The sequence below is a fragment of the Pseudophryne corroboree genome, chromosome 6, assembly GCF_028390025.1.
Source record: "Pseudophryne corroboree isolate aPseCor3 chromosome 6, aPseCor3.hap2, whole genome shotgun sequence".
NCBI classification, from domain to species: Eukaryota; Metazoa; Chordata; class Amphibia; order Anura; family Myobatrachidae; genus Pseudophryne; species Pseudophryne corroboree.
Genome location: NC_086449.1, coordinates 784651807 through 784677516, shown reverse-complemented (window position 1 = coordinate 784677516; position 25710 = coordinate 784651807).

Here is a 25710-nt window from a genome sequence, read left to right as displayed (position 1 = left end):
TTGGGGGTCATTTTGATCCCATAGTATTATTAACTTCCATAACCATAATTTACACTCATTTCCAGTCTATTCTGAACACCTCACACCTCACAATATTATTTTTAGTCCTAAAAAAAGAGAAAAAGAGGTGCACCAAGGTCGCTGGATGACTAAGCTAAGCGACCCAAGTGGCCGACACAAACAACTGGCCCATCTAGGAGTGACACTGCAGTATCAGACATGATGGCACTTCAAAAAAATTGTACCCAAACATCACAAGATACAAAGAAAAAAAGAAGCGCAATGAGGTAGCTGTGTGACTAAGCTAAGTGACCCAAGTGGCCGACACAAACACTTGGCCCATCTAGGAGTGGCACTGCAGTGTCAGACAGGATGGCAGATTAAAAAATAGTCCCCAAACAGCACATGATGCAAAGAAAAAAAGAGGCGCAATGAGGTAGCTGTGTGACTAAGCTAAGCGACCCAAGTGGCCGACACAAACACCTGGCCCATCTAGGAGTGACACTGCAGTATCAGACATGATGGCACTTCAAAAAAATTGTCCCCAAACAGCACAAGATGCAAAGAAAAAAAGAGGCGCAATGAGGTAGCTGTGTGACTAAGCTAAGTGACCCAAGTGGCCGACACAAACACTTGGCCCATCTAGGAGTGGCACTGCAGTATCAGACAGGATGGCAGATTAAAAAAATTGTCCCCAAACAGCACATGATGCAAAGAAAAAAAGAGGCGCAATGAGGTAGCTGTGTGACTAAGCTAAGCGACCCAAGTGGCCGACAAAAACATCTGGCCCATCTAGGAGTGGCACTGCAGTGTCAGACAGGATGGCACTTCAAAAAATAGTCCCCAAACAGCACATGATGCAAATAAAAAGTAAAAGAAAAAAGAGGTGCAAGATGGAATTTTCCTTGGGCCCTCCCACCCACAGGACATGCACATTTTAACAAACCCATAATTTCAGCGACAGGGTCTGCCACACAACTGTGACTGAAATGACTGGTTGGTTTGGGCCCCCACCAAAAAGAAGCAATCAATCTCTCCTTGCACAAACTGGCTCTACAGAAGCAAGATGTCCACCTCCTCCTCATCGTCCGATTCCTCACCCCTTTCACTGTGTACCTTCCCTTTCCTCACAGATTATTAATTCGTCCCCACTGGAATCCACCATCTCAGGTCCCTGTGTACTTTCTGGAGGCAATTGCTTGTGAATGTCTCCACGGAGGAATTGATTATAATTCATTTTGATGAACATCATTTTCTCCACATTTTCCGGAAGTAACCTCATACGCCGATTGCTGACAAGGTGAGCGGCGGCACTAAACACTCTTTCGGAGTACACACTGGAGGGGGGGCAATTTAGGTAAAATAAAGCCAGTTTTTGCAAGGGCCTCCAAATTGCCTCTTTTTCCTGCCAGTATACGTACGGACTGTCTGACGTGCCTACTTGGATGCGGTCACTCATATAATCCTCCACCATTCTTTCAATGGTGAGAGAATCATATGCAGTGACAGTAGACGACATGTCAGTAATCGTTGGCCGGTCCTTCAGTCCGGACAAGATGTCAGCACTCGCTCCAGACTGCCCTGCATCACTGCCAGCGGGTGGGCTTGGAATTCTTAGCCTTTTCCTCGCAGCCCCAGTTGCGGGAGAATGTGAAGGAGGAGCTGTTGACGGGTCACGTTCCGCTTGACTTGACAATTTTCTCACCAGCAGGTCTTTGAACCTCTGCAGACTTGTGTCTGTCGGAAAGAGAGATACAACGTAGGTTTTAAATCTAGGATCGAGCACGGTGGCCAAAATGTAGTGCTCTGATTTCAACAGATTGACCACCCGTGAATCCTGGTTAAGCGAATTAAGGGCTCCATCCACAAGTCCCACATTCCAAACGGAATCGCTCTGTTTTAACTTCTCCTTCAATCTCTCCAGCTTCTTCTGCAAAAGCCTGATGAGGGGAATGACCTGACTCAGGCTGGCAGTGTCTGAACTGACTTCACGTGTGGCAAGTTCAAAGGGTTGCAGAACCTTGCACAACGTTGAAATCATTCTCCACTGCGCTTGAGTCAGGTGCATTCCCCCTCCTTTGCCTATATCGTAGGTAGCTGTATAGGCTTGAATAGCCTTTTGCTGCTCCTCCATCCTCTGAAGCATATAGAGGGTTGAATTCCACCTCGTTACCACCTCTTGCTTCAGATGATGGCAGGGCAGGTTCAGGAGTGTTTGCTGGTGCTCCAGTCTTCGGCACGCAGTGGCTGAATGCCGAAAGTGGCCCGCAATTCTTGGGCCACCGACAGCATCTCTTGCACGCCCCTGTCGTTTTTTAAATAATTCTGCACCACCAAATTCAATGTATTTGCAAAACATGGGACGTGCTGGAATTTGCCCACATGTAATGCACGCACAATATTGGTGGCGTTGTCCGATGTCACAAATCCCCAGGAGAGTCCAATTGGGGTAAGCCATTCTGTGATGATGTTCCTCAGTTTCCGTAAGAGGTTGTAAGCTGTGTGCCTCTTCTGGAAAGCGGTGATACAAAGCGTAGCCTGCCTAGGAACGAGTTGGCATTTGCGAGATGCTGCTACTGGTGCCGCCGCTGCTGTTCTTGCTGCAGGAGGCAATACATCTACCCAGTGGGCTGTCACAGTCATATAGTCCTGAGTCTGCTCTGGTCCACTTGTCCACATGTCCGTGGTTAAGTGGACATTTGGTACAACTGCATTTTTTAGGACACTGGTGACTCTTTTTCTGACGTCTGTGTACATTTTCGGTATCGCCTGCCTAGAGAAATGGAACCTAGATGGTATTTGGTACTGGGGACACAGTACCTCAATCAATTCTCTAGTTCCCTGTGAATTAACGGTGGATACCAGAAACACGTTTCTTACCACCCAGGCTGACAAGGCCTGAGTTATCCCCTTTGCAGCAGGATGACTGCTCTGATATTTCATCTTCCTCGCAAAGGACTGTTGGACAGTCGATTGCTTACTGGAAGTAGTACAAGTGGTCTTCCGACTTCCCTCTGGGATGACGATCGACTCCCAGCAGCAACAACAGCAGCGCCAGCAGCAGTAGGCGTTACACTCAAGAATGCATCGGAGGAATCCCAGTCAGGAGAGGACACGTCAGACTTGACAGTGACATGGCCTGCAGGACTATTGGCTTTCCTGTCTAAGGAGGAAATTGACACTAAGGGAGTTGGTGGTGTGGTTTGCAGAAGCTTGGTTACAAGAGGATGGGATTTAGTTGGCAGTGGACTGCTTCCGCTGTCACTCAAAGTTTTTGAACTCTTCAATGACTTCTGATGAATGCGCTCCAGGTGACGTATAAGGGAGGATTTTCCTAGGTGGTTAACGTCCTTACCCCTACTTATTACAGCTTGACAAAGGCAACACACGGCTTGACACCAGTTGTCCACATTTCTGTTGAAATAATTCCACACGAAGAGGTGATTTTTTTTGGTATTTTGAATAGGCATGTCAATGGCCATATTCGTCCCACAGACAACAAGTGTCTCCCCGGGTGCCTGACTTAAACAAACCACCTCACCATCAGAATCCTCCTTGTCAATTTCCTCCCCAGGCGCCAGCAACACCCATATCCTTATCCTGGTGTACTTCAACAGTGACATCTTCAATTTGACTATCAGGAACTGGACTGTGGGTGCTCCTTCTAGCACTTGCAGGGGGCATGGAAATGGTGGAAGGCGCCACCTCTTCCCGTCTAGTGTTGGGAAGGTCATGCATCGCAACCGACACAATTGGACTCTCCTTGGGGATTTGTGATTTAGAAGAACGCACAGTTCTTTGCTGTGCTTTTGCCATCTTAACTCTTTTAAGTTTTCTAGCAGGAGGATGAGTGCTTCCATCCTCGTGTGAAGCTGAACCACTAGCCTTGAACATAGGCCAGGCCCTCAGCCGTTCCTTGCCACTCCGTGTCGTAAATGTCACATTGGCAAGTTTACGCTTCTCCTCAGACGATTTTGATTTAGATTTTTGGGTCATTTAACTGAGCTTTATTTTTTGGGATTTTACATGCTCTCTACTATGACATTGGGCATCGGCCTTGGCAGACGACGTTGATGGCATTTCATCATCTTGGCCATGACTAGTGGCAGCAGCTTCAGCAAGAGGTGGAAGTAGATCTTGATCTTTCTCTATTTTACCCTCCACATTTTTGTTCTCCATTTTTTAAAGTGTGGAATTATATGCCAGTAATATATCAATAGCAATGGCCTACTACTATATATACTGCGCACAACTGAAATGCACCACAGGTATGGATGGATAGTATACTTGACGACACAGAGGTAGGTAGAGCAGTGGCCTACTGTACCGTACTGCTATATATTATATACTGGTGGTCAGCAAAATTATGCACTGTCCTCCTACTATATATATACTGTGCAAAACTTAAATGCACCACAGGTATGGATGGATAGTATACTTGACGACACAGAGGTAGGTAGAGCAGTGGCCTACTGTACCGTACTGCTATATATTATATACTGGTGGTCAGCAAAATTATGTACTGTCCTCCTACTATATATATATACTGTGCAAAACTTAAACGCACCACAGGTATGGATGGGATATTATACTTGACGACACAGAGGTAGGTAGAGCAGTGGCCTACTGTACCGTACTGCTATATATTATATACTGGTGGTCAGCAAAATTATGCACTGTCCTCCTACTTTATATATACTGTGCAAAACTGAAATGCACCACAGGTATGGATGGATAGTATACTTGATGACACAGAGGTAGGTAGATCAGTCGACTACTGTACCGTACTGCTATATATTATATACTGGTGGTCAGCAAAATTATGCACTGTCCTCCTACTATATATATACTGCGCAAAACTTAAATGCACCACAGGTATGGATGGGATAGTATACTTGACGACACAGAGGTAGGTAGAGCAGTGGACTACTGTACCGTACTGCTATATATTATATACTGGTGGTCAGCAAAATTATGCACTGTCCTCCTACTATATATATATTGTGCAAAACTTAAATGCACCACAGGTGTGGATGGGATAGTATACTTGACGACACAGAGGTAGGTAGAGCAGTGGCCTACTGTACCGTACTGCTATATATTATATACTGGTGGTCAGAAAAATTATGCACTGTCCTCCTACTATATATATACTGTGCAAAACTTAAATGCACCACAGGTATGGATGGATAGTATACTTGACGACACAGAGGTATGTAGAGCAGTGGCCTACTGTACCGTACTGCTATATATAATATACTGGTGGTCAGCAAAATTATGCACTGTCCTCCTACTATATATATACTGTGCAAAACTGAAATGCACCACAGGTATGGATGGATAGTATGCTTGACGACACAGAGGTAGGTAGAGCAGTGGACTACTGTATCGTACTGCTATATATTATATACTGGTGGTCAGCAAAATTATGCACTGTCCTCCTACTACATATATACTGCGCAAAACTTAAATGCACCACAGGTATGGATGGATAGTATACTTGACGACACAGAGGTAGGTAGAGCAGTGGACTACTGTACCGTACTGCTATATATTATATACTGGTGGTCAGCAAAATTATGCACTGTCCTCTTACTATATATATACTGTGCAAAACTTAAATGCACCACAGGTATGGATGGGATAGTATACTTGACGACACAGAGGTAGGTAGAGCAGTGACCTACTGTACCGTACTGCTATATATTATATACTGGTGGTCAGCAAAATTATGCACTGTCCTCCTACTATATATATAGTGTGCAAAACTTAAATACACCACAGGTATGGATGGATAGTATACTTGATGACACAGAGGTAGGTAGAGCAGTGGCCTACTGCACCGTACTGCTATATATTATATACTGGTGGTCAGCAAAATTATGCACTGTCCTCTACTATATATATACTGTGCAAAACTGAAATGCACCACAGGTATGGATGGATAGTATACTTGACGACACAGAGGTAGGTAGAGCAGTGGACTACTGTACCGTACTGCTATATATTATATACTGGTGGTCAGCAAAATTATGCACTGTCCTCCTACTATATATATACTGTGCAAAACTTAAATGCACAACAGGTATGGATGGATAGTATGCTTGGCGACACAGAGGTAGGTAGAGCAGTGGACTACTGTACCGTACTGCTATATATTATATACTGGTGGTCAGCAAAATTATGCACTGTCCTCCTACTACATATATACTGCGCAAAACTTAAATGCACCACAGGTATGGATGGATAGTATACTTGATGACACAGAGGTAGGTAGAGCAGTGGACTACTGTACCGTACTGCTATATATTATATACTGGTGGTCAGCAAAATTATGCACTGTCCTCCTACTATATATATACTGTGCAAAACTTAAATGCACCACAGGTATGGATGGGATAGTATACTTGACGACACAGAGGTAGAGCAGTGGAGTACTGTACCCTACTGCTATATATATACTGGTGGTCAGCAAAATTCTGCACTGTCCTCCTACTATATACTACAATGCAGCACAGATATGGAGCGTTTTTCAGGCAGAGAACGTATAATACTGGTGGTCACTGGTCAGCAAAACTCTGCACTTTCCTCCTACTTTATAATACTGCTCCATACTGACCCTAGTCCCCACAATAAAGCAATTAGCACACTGAGTACAGATATTTGCAGCACACTGAGCACAGATATGGAGCGTTTTTCAGGCAGAGAACGTAGATATTTGCAGCACGCTGAGCACAGATATTTGCAGCACACTGAACATAGAAACTGAGAGGACACCAGCCACGTCCTCTCACGATCATCTCCAATGCACGAGAAAAAAATGGCGGCGACGCGCGGCTCCTTATATAGAATAAGAATCTCGCGAGAATCCGACCGCGGGATGATGACGTTCGGGCGCGCTCGGGTTAACCGAGCAAGGTGGGAGGATCCGAGTATGCTCGGACCCGTGCAAAAAAGGGTGAAGTTCGGGGGGGTTCAGATCCCGAGGAACCGAACCCGCTCATCACTAATAAATATATTTTATTAATAGGGATCATATTTTTTTGGGTTGCAAAGAGACTGTCCTCCTATATTTATTGGGACTTTTGGGTTACAGAATGTTTTTGGTTATTAATACATTTTATTATGGTATTTATGTGAGCTTATTTGATATATCAGGATATTAATTTTTAAAGAGTATACATTATTTAATACATTATTTTGTATGTATTTCTAAACTTGCTTTTAAATCAGTATAACCAAAGAAATGAAAATTGCAACTCTCCACATGTCAGATCCTATGTCACTAAATGCAATAAGCAGGGGTGTATCTAGGGGTCTGAGCACCCCTGGCAAAGTAGGGGACTGGCTACAGCCGGAGTTTAAACCTGTGGACTGGATGCTTTCATTTTGATGTACCAGCACACCTGTACACCATTGCATATATATATATATATATATATATATAAAAATTCCCCCAGCTCTGACACTCAAATGCTCACAAACATTGCTGTGTCATGTGCCCTCCAATACGTGCTGCCAAAGGCAATACTTGTCATGCACAAGTCCCAAATGGCGGCACGCCGAAAATTAATACACTGCAACTTTGCTGATGGCAATATTTCAATGTTTCAATGTATAAACCGTGTTTGGTCCCCTGTGTTATGTGTGCACCTTCCTGACACACAAAAATACACAGGCAGAACTCCACTGACACATTTAATATTTATATATATATTAGTGCAAATACAGCATCATGGATTCCAACGTTTCAACACCATGCAGGGTGTTTTTTGTTGTTTTTTCAAGTAAACAATGTGGTTGAAAAAAACACCCTGCATGGTGTTCAAACGTTGGGATCCTTGATGCTGTATTTGCACTAATATATTTATATAAAAGTCTGTCGAATTCCACCTGTGTCTTTTTGTGTGTCAGGAAGGTGCAAACCTCACACAGCAAACCTTACCAGGCTATATCATTATGCAAGGAGGGCACCCTGGCACCGGCAGCTAATCGTATTTTTGCTGAGTGCAGAACATCCACACAAATTTTTTTTTTTTTACAAATTATATATATATATATATATACATATACACAGTGGTCGAAGTGGAAATTTTGAAGTGGGGGTATGGAAAAGTCAAGGGCGCGTCACCCAAAAGGGGGTGTGTCCAGTGTAGTAGAACCCCTTATACTATCTAGTACTGGTGCCCCTTTCACCTTATAGCACATGGTACAAGCTGAAATTCACATTATAGCACACGGTACGAGCCGAAATTCACATTATAGCACACCGAATGAGCCGAAATTCACATTATAGCACACTGAATGGGCCGAAATTCACATTGTAGCACAATGACTGAGCCAAAATTCACATTGTAGCACACTGAATGAGTCGAAATTCACATTATAGCACAATGAATGAGCCGAAATTCACATTGTAGCATACTGAATTAGCCAAAACTCACATTGTAGCACACTGAATGAGCCGAAATTCACATTATAGCACACTGAATAAGCCGAAACTCACATTATAGCACACTGAATGAGCCGAAATTCACATTATAGCACACTGAATGGACCGAAATTCACATTGTAGCACACTGAATGAACCGAAATTCACATTGTAGCACACTGAATGAACCGAAATTCACATTATAGCACACTGAATGAACTGAAATTCACATTGTAGCACACTGAATGAGCTGAAATTGTGACAGCAGGGACAGACAGAGTGACAGCAGGGACAGGGAGAGAGAGTGACAATAGGGAGAGAGTGATGACAGGTAGAGAGAGAGAGAGAGACGACAGTGACAGTAGGGAGAGAGAGGATGACGACAGTGACAGCAGGGAGAGAGAGAGTGATGACAGTGACAGCAGGGAGAGTGAGAGTGACGACAGTGACAGCAGGAAGAGAGTGACGAGAGTGACAGCAGGAAGAGAGAGAGTGACAGTAGGGACAGGGACAGTAACGACAGGGAGAGAGGGTGACAGCAGGGTACCATTACCTGACTGTGGTCGGCGGAGGCACCCATGGGCAGCGGCGGTGAAGTCCCTCTGACCGCCATTTGTTGCAGGTGGTGGCTGGTGGCTGGCGGTGGTGAGCGGCGGTGAGCGGCTGGCACCGGTGAGCAGTGAGCGGCTGTGAGCTAGTACAGCGCTCTACACAGCCACCGAGTAGGGACGGGAGTACCATGTGCAGCAGGATGGCCACTTCCCTCGCTCCTGCTGCACTTTAATTTCCGGGTCAGTGGAAGAAGTGGCGGTATACCATACCGCCGTATACCGCCCCACTTCAGCCACTGTATATATATATATATATATATATATATAAGGAAACAAAGCTGGCACTCCGGATACTATGCTGTATCTGCCCGGGTGCCTTCAATAATCTGTGTTGCAGCAGACAATGTAGGAATCCAATTGAAGCGGCACTCAATGGGTCTTCAGTGTAAGAAGAATAAATGAACGGCGGAGTAACGCCTGGCAGAGGTTAACGTTTCAGTTTAATACATAAACTTTCATCAGAACAAAGAAGCAATAGATTGTACATACCTTTATACCTTGAATACACCATGTGAATCAGACAGCGTGGGTGCTGACCGCGGCGCCTTCCGGTGACGTCGCGTGAGTGCAACGTGCGCTCTGCAGCGCCACTTCCGGTCGGGCCATAACTAGGAAACAGAATCAACAATACAGCACCGTCACCATAACAACAAGACAGCATATGTCAGCCTCTATTAGTAACACCGATCGAATGGATATCCAAAATCGCAATAGACATACCCATGCACATTAATACTTATTGATACTATACAGTACACTACTCAGCTGCCAAACTATGGTCTACCGTACAGCATACTTGATAAATACCATACTAGCTATAACTAATAAATCATACTAAAGGATACAGCTCCAATTTAATTGTTCATTCAGTCCCCTGGGTACCAGAGTGTCCAGGGAGTGAATCCAGCGCGCCTCCAGCTGGAGAAGTCTCCTTAATCTATCGCCCCCTCTGATGTTTACAGGTACCTGATCAATGATTTTATATTTAAGGGTAGCCAGACTGTGTTGCATAATTTTGAAATGTCTGGCAACCGGTTGCTCAGAGTCTGATCCATCAAGCGCATGTCTAATAAACATTCTGTGGGTGGCCATCCTTTCCTTAAAACTACAAGTGGTCTTACCCACATAAAGGAGTCCACATGGGCAACAGATGAAGTAAACGACAAATTTGCTGGAGCAGGTAAGAACATGTTTGATTGAGAGTCGTTTTCCTGTGTGCGGGTGAGCAAAAGAAGATCCTGCCTCCATGTATCTACACGTAGTGCATCCTGTGCACTTATAGCAGCCTGGCTTACGTGTAAGGAAAGTAGTGGTCGGAGCAAGGAGTAATCTTCCAACTTCATTCACAACTAATAGGTCTTTTAAGTTTCGTCCTCGTTTGTAACTAGGTAGTATGGACATATTTCTAAAGCCACTGAGATCAGTGTCATTAGTGACAATGGGCCATAATTCTTTTGATCTCCTCACATTGAATGAACTATTAGAATGGCATTGTTGAACAAACACCATTTTATCCTTGATGGGGTTTTTTGGGACAGGGGTCAACAATTTCTCTCTGGGTATTGCAAGAGCCTTACATTTTGCCTTCATCAGATCTTCATGATGATAACCCTTAGTCAAGAATCGTGATATAAGGTCATCAATTGCCAATGAGGCTTTAACTGCTGTATCTGAAATGCGACATACCCGAATGAATTGAGACAGAGGTAGACTACTCACACAGGCTGGAGGATGCTGGCTAGACGCATGAAGGTAGGTATTGCGGTCGGTTACTTTGCGGAAAACATCTGTGTGTAGTTGGCCATCTTTCAAGGAGACTGAGACATCTAAGAAGTTGACACACTCATGACTGACATTGTAGGTGAATTTGATGTACTCATCCACGTTGTTAATATTGTTGATGGCATCAATCAGCAGAGATTCCTGACCTCTCCAAATGAGGAAGAGATCATCTATGTATCTGGTTATCCAGATGATGCCCTCTGAAAAAGCTTGATTGGAAAACAACAGATGTCGCTCTTTGGTGAACATAAAGGAGTTTGCAAACGCCGGGGCCACACAGGACCCATCGCACAACCCCTTTGTTGCAAGTACCATTTGCTGTCAAACAAAAAATAGTTTAGCTTGAGGGTTAACTCAAGTAAATGCATAAAGAAATCCTCATCTGGACCCGTATAATTGTCACTACTGGAAATTAATTCCCTAACGGCATTGAGTCCTTCTTCATGCTGGATGTTTGTATATAAGGACACTACATCCATAGTGCAGAGTATGCACCCCTCAGGTAATTTGGAGAACCCTTGAATTTTATTCAGGAACATAGTTGTGTCTCTAAGGTACATCTCCTGCTGCTGCACTATGGGTTGTAGGTGAAGGTCCAGGTACTGTGAGATTTTGTAGTACAGAGAATCCCTGGCAGCAATAATGGGCCTGCCTGGAGGGTGGGTGATACTTTTGTGGATTTTGGGAATTGTATAAAGGATTGGAGCTATCGGAAAGTCTTGTATAAGGCTGTTGCATAATTCCTCTGAGATAATATGGGCGTGACTTGCCTCATGTAGAATGGAATCAAGTTCAGCCTTGTAAACAGTGGTCGGATCTTTTTGAATGGCCAGGTATACAGAAGTGTCAGCTAATTGAGAATAAATATCAGATTTATAATCACTGAGATTCAAGACGACAACCCCTCCCCCCTTGTCCGCTGGACGTATGACAATGTCCGTATATTTGCGTAAATTATTCAAAGCAGTACATTCCTGTTTGGAAATGTTGTTATATGTACAGTTAGATGCTCTTGAGTTCCGTAGAACTTCTTTGTCTAGAGTCCTGGAGAAACATTTAAGAGAAATATTATTGGAGAGATGATCAAATTTAGATTTGGTCTTTATTTGAGGGGGAATAACGGTCCGTCCTGTATCCTGTATCCACTTGGGCAGGGGTTTTGTCAAAAAATTCTTTCAAGCGTAAGTTCCTAGCAAATCTGTAAGAATCTGCCTGCCATTGGATTTCATCGAATTTTCCAGTAGGAATAAAAGAGAGTCCTCTGTTAAGTATGCTTATTTTAGATGGAGTCAAGTTCCGATCTGATAAATTAAAGACTATGGCCCTCATTCCGAGTTGATCGGTCGCAAGGCGATTTTAGCAGAGTTACACACGCTAAGCCGCCGCCTACTGGGAGTGAATCTTAGCTTCTTAAAATTGCGACCGATGTATTCGCAATATTGCGATTACTAACTACTTAGCAGTTTCAGAGTAGCTCCAGACTTACTCTGCCTGTGCGATCATTTCAGTGCTTGTCGTTCCTGGTTGACGTCACAAACACACCCAGCGTTCGCCCAGGCACTCCCACCGTTTCCCCGGCCACTCCTGCGTTTTTTCCGGAAACGGTAGCGTTTTCAGCCACACGCCCCTGAAGCGCCGTGTTTCCGCCCAGTAACACCCATTTCCTGTCAATCACATTACGATCGCCGGAGCGAAGAAAAAGCCGTGAGTAAAAATACTTTCATCATAGTAAAGTTACTTGGCGCAGTCGCAGTGCGAACATTGTGCATGCGTACTAAGCGGATTTTCACTGCGATGCGATGAAAAATACAGAGCGAACAACTCGGAATGAGGGCCTATGCTCATTTCCTTTTCTTTGGCTGTTTTTTTTGTGGTTCCTCCTCCACTGCCCCCCACGCCTCCTGCAGGTTTTCCTGGGGCGCCCCGCTGTGCGCGGGTGAGAACCCCTAAAGAGGGCTTAGCTGTACCGGACATGGTAGATTCCTCTCGTTCACAGTGCGAGGTGTAATCAGCACTGGACATGTCTGTATCGAAAGTCCTGGGAGCCCTCCTTCTTTCTCTGAATCTCTGTTGGCGTGTGCTATTGGGGTTCTGTCCCCAAGCATAAACCTTCCCTTCCTGGTAATCCCGTTGCACTGCTGACAGTTTGTCTCTTTTATATTTGATCAAATTTTGTTTGTAAGTATCAACTTGCACCGTAAGCTTATCAAGCCAATCAGTTTGTTTGTCAAGAGGTGCAATGAGGTAGCTGTAAAACTAAGCTAAGTGACACAAGTGTGCGGCACAAACACCTGGCCAATCTAGGAGTGGCACTGCCGTGGCAGACAGGATGGCACTTAAAAAAAACTAGGCCCCAAACAGCACATAATGCAAAGAAGTAAAAGAGGTGCAATGAGGTACCTGGATGACTAAGCTAAGCGACACAAGTGTGTGGCACACACAGCTGGCCCATCTAGGAGTAGCACTGTTACTTTTGGTCAACCGCTGACCGCAAAGTTCCCACCATTGGATACAATGGAGCGCATAGGCGCTACATTGTATCTCTGCCGTGTGCTGCCTCACAGACACTACAGGAGCACACAGCCAATCAGGAGAGTGCCACGACGTGGCGCTCCCTGATTGGCTGAAGGGACCCTCTTTGACAGGAGTCAGGGGGGGTCCTGGCAGTTGGGGAAAAGGGTCCCATGTGTAAACATGGGACCCCTTTCAGTGCGTGGTCGGGTTTCCGTTTTTTTGTTTTGCCAAGTACGTGGATTATACAAAGGATAGAATCTACACTGGATTATGTGAGTATAATTTTTTTCACAGGTCCCCCAAGGATTCTACATGGAGAAGAGGACCGAGCCTCATGGGAACATAGGTAAGTATGTATGTATGTATGGAGGTGTGCATGTATGTAATAAACTTATACTTTCACGGTGTGTGTGTCCTGTTTTTTGGGGGTATTTTTTTAGTAGTAGTACTACAGGTACCAGCAGCCCAGGTTTTCCACCGCATGCTGGTACTTGTGGTTCTCCAAGTACCAGCTTGCGGGGAGGCTTGCTGGGACTTGTAGTACTGCTACTAAAAACAATATTCACATTTTTTACACTTGGCTATCAGCCCCCCATCCGCCGCCCTTGGATGGGGGGGACAGCCTCGGGCTTCACCCCTGGCCCTTGGGTGGCTGGAGGGGGGACCCCTTGATTTAAGGGGTTTCCACTCCTCCAGTGTACCCCAGCCAGGGGTGACTAGTTGGGTATGTAATGCGAGGGCCGCAGGGACCACTATAAAAGTATCCCCCGGCTATGGCATTATGTACCAGGCTAGTGGAGCCCGGTGCTGGTTTTAAAAATACTGGGGACCCCTACGCTTTTTGTGCCCTGTATTTTTGGAACCAGGACCAGGCACAGAGCCCGGTGCTGGTTGATGAAATATGGGGGAACCCCTGTCATTTTTTTCCCATATTTTGTCAACCAGGACCGGCTCAAAGAGTCCGAGGCTGGTTGTGCTTAGGAGGGGGGACCCCACGCAATTTTTTTTTCACTTTTGACACTAAACACACCCTTTCCCATAGATAACCATGCACAGATCTCACTGATCCGTGCATGGTTATACAAACTCGACTGGAAAAAGCAGGTTTATTTTTTTCCTGCTTTTTTTAACTAAACGAAAAAAAATTGACCCGTACTTGAGCACTCAGAGACTAACACCGAAATACAAATGAATAGTGAATACCCGTATTGTATGAAATAACAGCCGTGTTTGACCGAGGGTCTATTCATTCGTATTTCAGAACTTTGCCAATCAAACCATTACAAATAGACCAGACACTGACGAGCTTTCTGCTTAGTGAATTCCCGGATTGGGACTTAGAAAAAAAAAACACAAATCGGCAAAACTCGGATTTTTAGTAAATACTGGCCATGATGTGTTATTGGTCAGTTCATATGCAAGCAATGTCCAGCCTTGAAGATGACATCATAGGGATTAGCCAAGCTGTCTTCTATTAAGTTCTTTTGTTCAGTTCAGAATGTGGCTTCATAGTCATACATTTAATCATTATTATTGTTGCAATATGCTACAATCTAACCATAACTATCAAATTAACACACTCATTCCCCTGATTATTTTGACACAAGCATGACATGTTTATCTTGTTCCGTTCCAATAATACATATATATCTGATGTTAAACTCAATTATATAAATACATTATAATGTCTGGTGCTTGACATGTTTAATTTATTGTTATATGAAATATGTGTTGAATATATCTTTGTGGCTTGTCTGTGTGAATGCGTATTCTACCATATATCGCTGTGCATGCTGCGTGTATGCAAACGCACAGAGACCCATCTGTTTGGAGTTTGTATTTGCTGTGTATGTAATATTTTTGACTTTGACAGTCCACCCTTTGGGGTAGACAATAACTGTCATAACTGTCACACTAAACATAATTACAAAAAAATATTTCAAACACATAATCGGTGACCTAGACACACGTATGTATTCATTTCGCAAATCAGACATTGACCATATTTGGGGAAGACAGGGAGGAGGACAGGACATCCTCTATATGCGCTCGGCGGTCACGGGACCACTGGTTGGATGTGGGACGACATTCAACCTATAGAGTTTGCTGGGACAGTGCTATGGCCTATGATGTCTGATTTGAACGAATGTTGCACACATACATGTACCTACGTCTTTGTACACTGATGTTTGGATAGAGGTTTTGCTGGGTAGAGGGAGAAAACACAAACAAATCGTGAAAGACATATAACATTTTCATGGTATATATTCCTATCACTCCCTGAACATTGTTTCCATTTCTGGATCATATGCTAGTTCTGTTTCATCATTGAACAAGGGTTATTAGTAGTGTCCTTCCTAGATAACATAAATCTTTGGATTTCGGGGAGAGCCACTCATAAACTTTTCTTCCACATATATTAATGAGCTCTTTATCTGCTATGTGTGAACAGCCATTGTCTGATTGTTCCTGATTACCTCCCAATTTCCTGATTTCCTGAAATTGGTGAGATTTAAACATACCAGGGATTTATCTATGGTACTGGTGGATCTTTAGACTAGGGGGTCTAGTTATATTATATTCCTTGTCCACCGGTTCCCCCCTTCCGTGTAATTCAAGTACATCAGCTAACTCTAAAGAATATGGCACTAATCCTGCATTATTTGGTCTTAGAGGTACCTTTGAGCACATCCAACATTCCATTTGGTTTAAGACCTTACCCTCTAGTGAGTATTTTACCTGAAAAGGTCAAATGCTGCCTTACTGCTAGACTGACATCTCTGGATGCACTCATCTTCAATTATAGGGTCCCAATAACTACAAAATACAGTATTCCTCAGACAATAGCCTATTACGTTACCTCCAAACTCTGTAACTACTAGACCTTTGATTTTCTCTGGCTTTAACAAAGTGATAGGCTGATCCTGGGATCCTATAAAGACATCACTCCTTTCTCCAGAACCAGTTCCAGTCCCACACTCGATTCTTCATGAAAACTCACAAAAATAGAATGTCCTGAAAAAAAAGTTTGTTAACGAGAAAAAGAAAGATAGAACAAAACAAATCTTGGCCACAGCAAATCCATTACAATGACTGGTCTTTCTGTAATCCTTTAGTACGCTCAGGTAGTGTTCAACAGTGCCGCTTCTCAGTCTTCACGGAACAGACTCTCGGGTGATACTTCTGCGATCTCACTCTCTTTACGAGTTCCTTCCAGACTGCCGACTTTCCTGCAATGGGAATTCGTGGACCCAAGTCTCTCAATCGGCTACTTTCACTGGAATCGTGCTGTCAACAAAACTTGGTACGGTCCTTCCCACCTGTCTATTAGGCAACCTGAGCATAAGAACAATCACAGTCTCTTGGTTCACAATCAAGACAGTTAGTAGTTGGCATACCAGGAATCAACACTTTCAAGTTCTTTTGTTAAGTTCTCAAATGCTGGCTCATCTCGATAAGGTACTGTACTATCTACCTCATTGGTGTATTTCTGATCATGGTGCGGATGGATCATGATATGAGGTTGTCTTCCAAAAAAAAAAAAATTCAAAGAGGGTGATTCATTAAGTGGGGATCTGGGAGTGGTTCCGATGCTACATAACACTAGTGGCAGTGCCTATGACCACAATAGTCCAGTTTCAAGCTATCACTTTGCTCCTACTCCTAAGGATACCATATCTACACACAAATTTCTGCACAATTTTCTTTGCGGTAAACATGGCAGTAATTGTGGTGGCAGGAAATGCCTCTACCCAGTTTGAGAAAACATCAGTGTACACCAATACATATTTTAGATTCCTACAGGGTGTTAACTGTATGAAGTGAATTTGTATTACCTGAAATGGTCCGTCTGCAGGAGGAGTATGGGATGGCTCTGTTGGTGCTACCTTACCAAATGTTCTTCCTCATGCAAGTAAGATAGGTCATTGCTTTCCTGCTTGCCTGAGAAGAGAACCCTGGTGCATGCCAGTATGCTCTTACCAATTTGCACATACCTTCCCTAATCTAGGTGAGTCAGACCATGTGCCACTTCAGCTAGGCCTGGGAGATACGTACTGGGGGCCACTGGCTTACCTTGTCCATCTCTCCAGAGTCCTGAGGACTCCTGACCATACCCCTTCGCCTTCCAGACCTCCTTTTGCTGTAGGGAACACAAATTTGCATCTCAATTTAATTGTTGTGTGTCTGCAAATGTAGAGTACCATGAGCATAACTAAAAAAATAAATAAATAAACATCTCTAGAGGGAAAAAGGATCAGGTCTGCATTCACCAATGGGCTGTCACTTATGTCTGGTCTCGTAGTAAAGGTCTGATTCAGATATTCCACACCATCATGCATATCAGTGTCTATACAAAGTTTTCCTTCACCAGTATTCTCATCCTCCACCCTTTGTGCATTACAAGGCACACTGCAGTAATATACTGGTGCCATCGTGCTGAAGATACATACCGGGTTCGGGCAGAACTTTGAAGGACCAATACAGCATGTGGTGTATGAACTGTCAAATCATGTACCAGTACTACGTCCCAGGTATTTGACCCTTGTCCTACACAACTGTAGTTTATCCCTTGAGACCTTGTGTCCTGTCTGGAAGAGACGAAACAGAAACTGCTTCGTATATGCCAGGGACGACTCAAATGAATCAGCGCACAACAACAAGTCATCAACATATTGTATCAGCACCGACCCATTCTCAGGCTGAAAGGACTGTAAACAGTCATGTAGGGCTTGGGAAAAAATACTCATGCTGTCACTTGAAACCTTGGGAGAATCAGGTCCATGTATTGTACCCCGTTTGTGAACGCAAAGATGAAGAGGAAACTGTGAAGAAACAGAATAGAGGTTGGTGACAGATACGTTTTTTAGAGGTGGAGGGGATTTTATTAAAATGACAACTGGATTGGGCACTACAGGGAATTGATTAACTACTTGGTCTACCCCCCTTAAAGCGTGTGCTTGCTGTGTCACTACTGGGACTACCTCAGCCATCAATCCAATTTCCTGTCCATTCTAAGTTCATAGGGAACCTGGTATCTGTGAGATAATGTCCTCTACCTCTGATGGACATGAATCTAGAACAGTGGAATGCAACATTAGTCTTTGAGGAGTATCTAACATACCTTGTACTTCCTGAGCGGGAGTACAATATATGTATTTCACATTTTAATTAACATAACAAAATCTCTGCTGCTAGGAGAAAAAGAAAAATGGTCTAGCATCATAGAGGACCAATCGTAACTTCTGCAGGTTTTGTCAAAGGGTAATGTTGCACTTCTCTCGTTCCTCCCATTTGCTGAATTAGTGTTTACCAGTGATCTTATCCTGATGGAGAATTTTCTAGTACTGCAAAACAAAACACAAACAAGCTTCTAGGTCATGCGTAGTATTTATTCAATCCTTCTCATCCCGTATTAAGGGTCTGTACATGGTCCAACAAACATTTCCAAGCTTATCTAGACAAGGGCATTCCTAGATATGAATACTTCTTATGTGGTAACTAAAAATAAGTACCCGGGGGTTACCCTATCTCTGTCTGCTTTCCTACTGGGAAATACTTATGTGCGGACATGATATTCTCCATTTATGATGTTACTTTCTTGATTTTTATTTTATTTTTGGCTATATATGTACTTGAATGGCGCCATACTTACCAGTTCCACTGGTCTCAGCCACTTCCCCTGCAGGCTACAGCTCCTCTTTTACCGGTTGGATACTCCTCTAAGTGCATGAGAAATGGCTGAAACCAGTCAGGTCACCTTCTCCTCCTAAATAAAACTTTGACATTCATTAGTACATATATAGGTTACATTCATATTTTTCATATTTTTATTATTTTCTATAGTTTGTATGCTGGCTGTAACTGCTTCCACATCCACATATGGTAGTGTACTTGCTTTCTCTTTTTTTCTACTTATTTATTGTTGCTACGAGTTCAAACAGTTATTATGTTTTCGTTCCTGTCTTATATGACTTTGGTTAAACATACTACCTGCAATACCTCAGGATCAAAACCACCAATCACTGGAAATTATATTCCACCATTCATATGTACTCAATCATTACAAAAAGCCTCTGTGTGTGGACCATCTCCTCCGCACGTTTATTCACTACGTGAGTCAATCTACTTTCCCACACATAATATACCGAGCGTACCCTCTTGGTCTCTGCTCCTCAGCCTGAACCCTGGCTCCAAAACGCCTTTTGCATGCCCATTTGTCTCCCATTGTGGGCTTTTTTCACAACACACCAAATGGCCCACACGAGACGACAGTGAAAAGTTCCTTCAAGCACTTTTGACCCGCTCCTTCTCCGCTGGAATGTACCATGACTCACTCCATTAGTGACCCCCGTGTACCCAGTGAGGATCCTACCAGACCCCTGCATTGAAAGTATGGAGCATTAACAAAATTAACACCACACCTTTTTCAGTGGAGTTTGAAGGCCTGTTGGAATGTTTTCCTGAGAGAGTCAGCGAAAAATTCCTTCTCTTTACACAAATCACGTCTGCATATGCCATGACAGCACGCATGATGACACAGTTGCGTAAGATAACACAAATGGTATCACGTTGCGTCACGTATCTCACACACAGACGTGCGGTCCAATCGCACAGCTTATAGATTCTTGTTATCTATACGTCCTACGATCACGGGATTCGAATTCCACTAGCTGCGCTCCACAGCCAGAGCGTAACACCAAAATCACGCTCCACTGCACTTTCTTCACTATGTGCGTCAATTTCAATACGTAAGGTCGCTAGCCTTCACGCCGCCAAGCCTCAGCTAACTCAGCGTCTTCTACGGGAACCCGAATTCCGGGGTTCAATACATTCATACTTTCTTTTCAACAACCCACACTTTTATATTTTCTGTACAGGAAAAAAAGTAATTTACCAGTGATTGATAACATCCCCTTAAAGGTATTACACTTTAAACAAAGTATTATAGTAATGTGCTTTAAAATCGGATCGTTACCTGTTAAAATGTGTTTTATCCCACCTTAACAATCAATTTATATTATGCAGCTAATTTCCGCTTACGTAAATATTCACTCACGTTTCCCGCCTGTGCATCCACATTCTATTGTACTATGACACTTGTATACTTGCGTACGCAAATGTGTATCGCTGCGTACCTTTGCACGCAGCTTGCCACATTCTGCTACCCAACTCTAGCAATACAATAAAAATAAAAACGATTTATATTGTATTGTAGTAGTTAGATAAATGCTTCCAAGTTACCTAAAAGCACCGGAAGTCTCCGGCTGTAAAGCTTCTGCTACGTGCTACCTAAACTTTTAGGCAGGAACGGAGCTTCACTTATGAAATGCAAATATTTTTTGAATTTACGTTAACAATAACACTATAACATTCAATTTTAAAACACTTCAATATAATATGGCTATTCAGATTGGATAGCTATCTTGCAGAACATACGCTGATATAAATACCTATATAATAATAATATAACAAATATATATATATATATACATACATACATACATACATACATACAGATACACATTATTTACTAGACTTCTATGAAACCCCTCACACACAGTGGCGGAAGTCTGGGAGGCAATGGAGTCGGATGCCGCCGGGCTCCAGCAATGAAGGGGGCACCTTCTCCATTGCCTCCGACAGTGTGGTTGTCCGGCTGTGGCTCCCATCTCCCAAATGACACCCCGGCTCCCGCCCCCTAAGAAGTGCGGCTGCCCGGCTCCAGGATGATGCTACCGCGACGCTTCAGCTCCCGCCCCCCATAGCGCAGCTACCCAGCTCCGGCTTCAGCCTGATGACATCACGGCTGGCCGGCTCCTGCCCCACAGTGCCGCTACCCGGCTCCTGCACCACCACAGCACAGCTTCCCAGCTTCAGCTCCTGCCGCACAACGCCGCTGCCCAGCTCCTGCATGCTTACACTGAGGCAGGTGAGAACAGGTATCTTATGGAGGAAAGTGTCAGGGTGGGGGACAGTGTGTGTGTGTGTGTGTGTGTGTGTGTGTATTTGTATAGATGTGTATGTGACTGTGCGTATGTATATATGTGGCTATGTGTGTGTATATATGTGGCTATGTGTGTATAAGTGGTACAATGTGTGTGTGTGTGTGTGTGTGTGTGTGTGTGTGTGTGTGTGTGTGTATATATATATATGTGGTCGGGTGTGTATTTGTATATATGTGAGTGCGTGTATGCGTGGTTGTGAGTGTATATCATGACTGGGCCACGCCGGGGGGGCGGGGGGGGGGGGCAATATAAACTTTTTCGCCTCCGGGCGTCTTATAATAACTTACGCCCCTGCTCACACAGCATATCTATTCATACACACCTACTGAATGAATGTAGTTTTCTACAGAGCCCCTAATTTACATATCAACAGATGTACACATGCTGGTTTAACAGGTTCATTAACATTTCAATTGGGCAAGCAGTGGGTTAACAAATCCTGGGGGAAAAAAACCTTTATATCTGTGTGTAATTCTTACATTAAGCCAAATATTTATCTCACTTTAACTCTCTCTAGGCCCAATTGAAACACTATTTATAATTGACTATGGAATGGGTTAGTTAAATTCATTGGTAGCTTTTAAATGGTGTTGGATTTGTACATATACCTGTATATTGTTTATTTGTGACAAAGGAAACAAATTGTTCAAGCAAACTGAAAGTCAGCTGTTAGCTAGGTGGATACAGAGTAACCTTACCTAAAATGGTCACTGCTCCTCCCCCTTCCCAAGCCATGTGCATGGACAAAATGGTGGTCACATCATGCGGCCAGAATACCATGCGGCTAGCTCTTTTGTCACAAATAAATCCCAATTTATACACGCACCGGAAGTTGCCCTAATAGACAATCCCCAGTGCATGGTAACAATGCTTCCACATGCTTTTTCAGCGCAAACAAAGCTTTGCTACTTTAGGCCAATGTTAGCAGTATGCGAATAGGCCTCAGCATGCTAACACAGCTATATCATACCTATGCACCAACTTTTAAATGCTCTTTAAATTTACTTAGCAGATAAACAATCCAATCTGAATCAAACACAATATGACTTATTTAAACTTTGTTTAGCAACAATAAAAATACACTGTAGCATTTCAAATATTGTGCGTTTTTGTCACACTAACGCCACAAAGAAATATATTGTCCCTTGAGTCATATCAGCGCCTTACTGATAACACAAAAATAAACAGCATGCGGTTCAGCAGCATCTAGATGCATCCATCTTTAGCTGGTAGACCACAGTGTTCTGTACAGCGCATCATTAAGTACGTGATATCGCGGACGCAGCCCCAACTGAGTAGTTCAGATTATTTCTAATAAATATTTAAAATGCCAGCATTAATATGTGCTGCGGACGCATGGCGCATCTTATTACCATATACGATAAAAGTGCGTAGTACGTCGCAAACACTACATTCCTTAAGAGAAAACAATACTCGCACACATTGTCGGCTGAGGTCCAATGCTCAGATATGTATATATTTGATATTAAAGGGGTATGCTTACAATATAACACATGTACAGTATATATATGGTTACAGTGTTACAATTACACAAGAAGCAGTTGTAGTTACAAAATAATCCATTACAGCCACAGCCAGCATACTTCACCCTATTTGCTCAATGCACATCTTTGAATCTGCCCCAACAGCAACAAAACAGCAACAGAAAAACAGCAAACAGCACTTCTTGGGTGAGGGGAAAATATCTATATACTGTGTATTGGGGGAAGTACATGTATGGGACTGAGTCTTCTGTTATTGGTCCAGGGGAGGGTGATCTCTCATTCATGATGTGTTATTGGTCAGTTCATATGCAAGCAACATCCAGCCTTGAAGATGACATCATAGTGATTACCCATGCTGTCTTCCAGGAAGCTATTTTGTTCAGTTTAGAATGTGGCTTCATATTCATACATTTAATCATAACTAATCATTGCAGTATGCTACAATCTAACCATAGCTATCAAATTAACACACTCATTCCCCTGATTATTTTGACACCAAGCATGACATGTTCATCTTGTTCCGTTCCAATAATACATATATCTCTGGTGTTAAACTCAATTATATAATTACATTATAATGTCTGGTGCTTGACATGTTTAATTTATGTGTTGTATGAAATATGTGTTGAATATATCTTTGTGGCTTGTCTGTGTGAATGTGTATGCTACCATATATCACTGTGCACGCTGCGTGTATGCAAACGCACAGAGACCCATCTGTTTCAAGTTTGTATTTGCTGTGTATGTAGCACAGGGACACCACCACTGGACTGAGGCAGGACAACACAGCAGCACTGGATATATGGCAGCAGAGGACACAACCACTGTGACTGGACTGATGCAGCACAAGACACCACCACTGGACTGATGCAGCGCAACACAGCACCACTGGACTGGACTTATACAGCAGCACTGGACATATGGCAGCAGAGGACACCACCACTGTGTCTGGACTCATGCAGCACAAGACACCACCACTGGACTGATGCAGCGCAACACAGCACCACTGGACTGGACTTATACAGCAGCACTGGACATATGTCAGCAAAGGACACCACCACTGTGACTGGACTCATGCAGCATAAGACACTACACTGGACTGAGCAGCACAAGACAACACTGGAATCGCCACCCCACTTTCTCGCACAGACACTGAGGACAGAGACACGTCCTCTTGCTACACTCTCCAATTCTGGAGAGAAATGGCAGTGACGCGCGGCTCCTTATATGGGATCCAAAACCCATGAGAATCCGATAGCGGCATGATGACGTTTTGCCTCGTTCTGATTTCCAAGTCTGCCGGGAAGTCCCGAGCCGAACTCGAATCCGGGCTCGGGTCATGAAGTTCGGGGGGGTTTGGTTCCCTGAGAACCGAACCTGCTCATCTCTACTTAAAATCTTCTTTTTTTGTTTCGGATGGACTTTACATAAGGAAATTAAAAAAGATAACTCTATGGATGGAATGGAGTACTCCCTTGGAGCACCTAATGCAAAATGAGTTAATCTCTAGTGAGCCTGCTAGCTAATATTTGGACAACCAATCAGGAGTGGTCTCTTATCTGTGATTTGCTAAGCAATGCAGTTGAATGCTCCTTACTGGATTATTTATCTAGCCTGCCAAGACAAATGATTTATGCATTTTTTTACCTTTAACCATCTGAAAGGCATGTAGTTTAAGCAAATCTTACCTATCAGAAGTACATTTTTTCATTTATTAAAAAATGGAATTTTGAAATGTGGTTTGGTAAACTACTGCATAATAATTTGGATGGCTTGTATACCAGTCATGTCTGAAAATCAAGCTTTTTATTGTGCTTATTAAATTTCCTCTAAAGGTCTTTTATTTGTTACTTGTTTTTTACTAGAGATGTACGTGTTTTTGTTCTGGTTAACCCACCCTCAGTGTTTTTTATTTTTGTTTTTTGGTTTCGCCATCAAGTGCTTTGGTTCAGATTTTGATTGGGTTTTGGATTTCTTTATAATTTGATAACAGATAAAAGCATGTATAGTAGCTTGTATCTGTTTTTGTTCCTGTAGTATTATTTTCAGTCATTTGCAGTAAATTTTGACCACCTCACCATACATTTTCTTGTGTAAAATGACATCTGAAATGCAATCCAAAACACAAGATTTGGTTTTAAGATCTGTGATTCGACCTTGAGAGAAGATACAAACCCGGAGCTTGACTCTACTGAAAATACCAAGAAATCCAAACCTCGATTCAGTTTGTCTTGGAACCCAAAAGTTTGGGTGTGTTTGGTTTTTGGCAATATTAAATGGCTTATCTCTATTTTTACCATTTTGTCATAAAAGCAATGGAGAAGGAGATGTTGTACAGAGAGCTCCTCAGAATGTTGGATGTACAATTAATAACTTGAGGTGTACAACCTTTCAAATATTTGGGATCGGTGTACTGTATATATAATGAAAGCACTGTGCACATGAGTCCCTGGGTTAAAGTGGTTCCCCAATTCTGCTCATCCAGCACCCAGTATGGTTTGCCTGCAGGAGGTCCCCCATAACTTATGCTAGCAGCACCATCTTCCATGTAATATACTGTATGTTGAAAGCAGGTGCTAGTAAATACTACTTTCTGTGCATTTGCCACCATACAAAACATATCATGTGGAAAATTGCACCACTGGCAAAAAGTGTGTGTGTGTGTGTGTGTGTGTGTGTGTGTGTGTGTGTGTGCGTGTGTGTGTGTATGTGTGTGTGTGTGTGTGTGTGTGTGTGTGTGTGTGTGTGTGTGTGTGTGTGTGTTTTGGCTTTGGAGAGAGAGAGGGGTGCATTGAATACCCCCCAGGCGTTAACATGCCTCAAATCTAGACAATACCAGTATACTGTCCAAAGTAAAACAG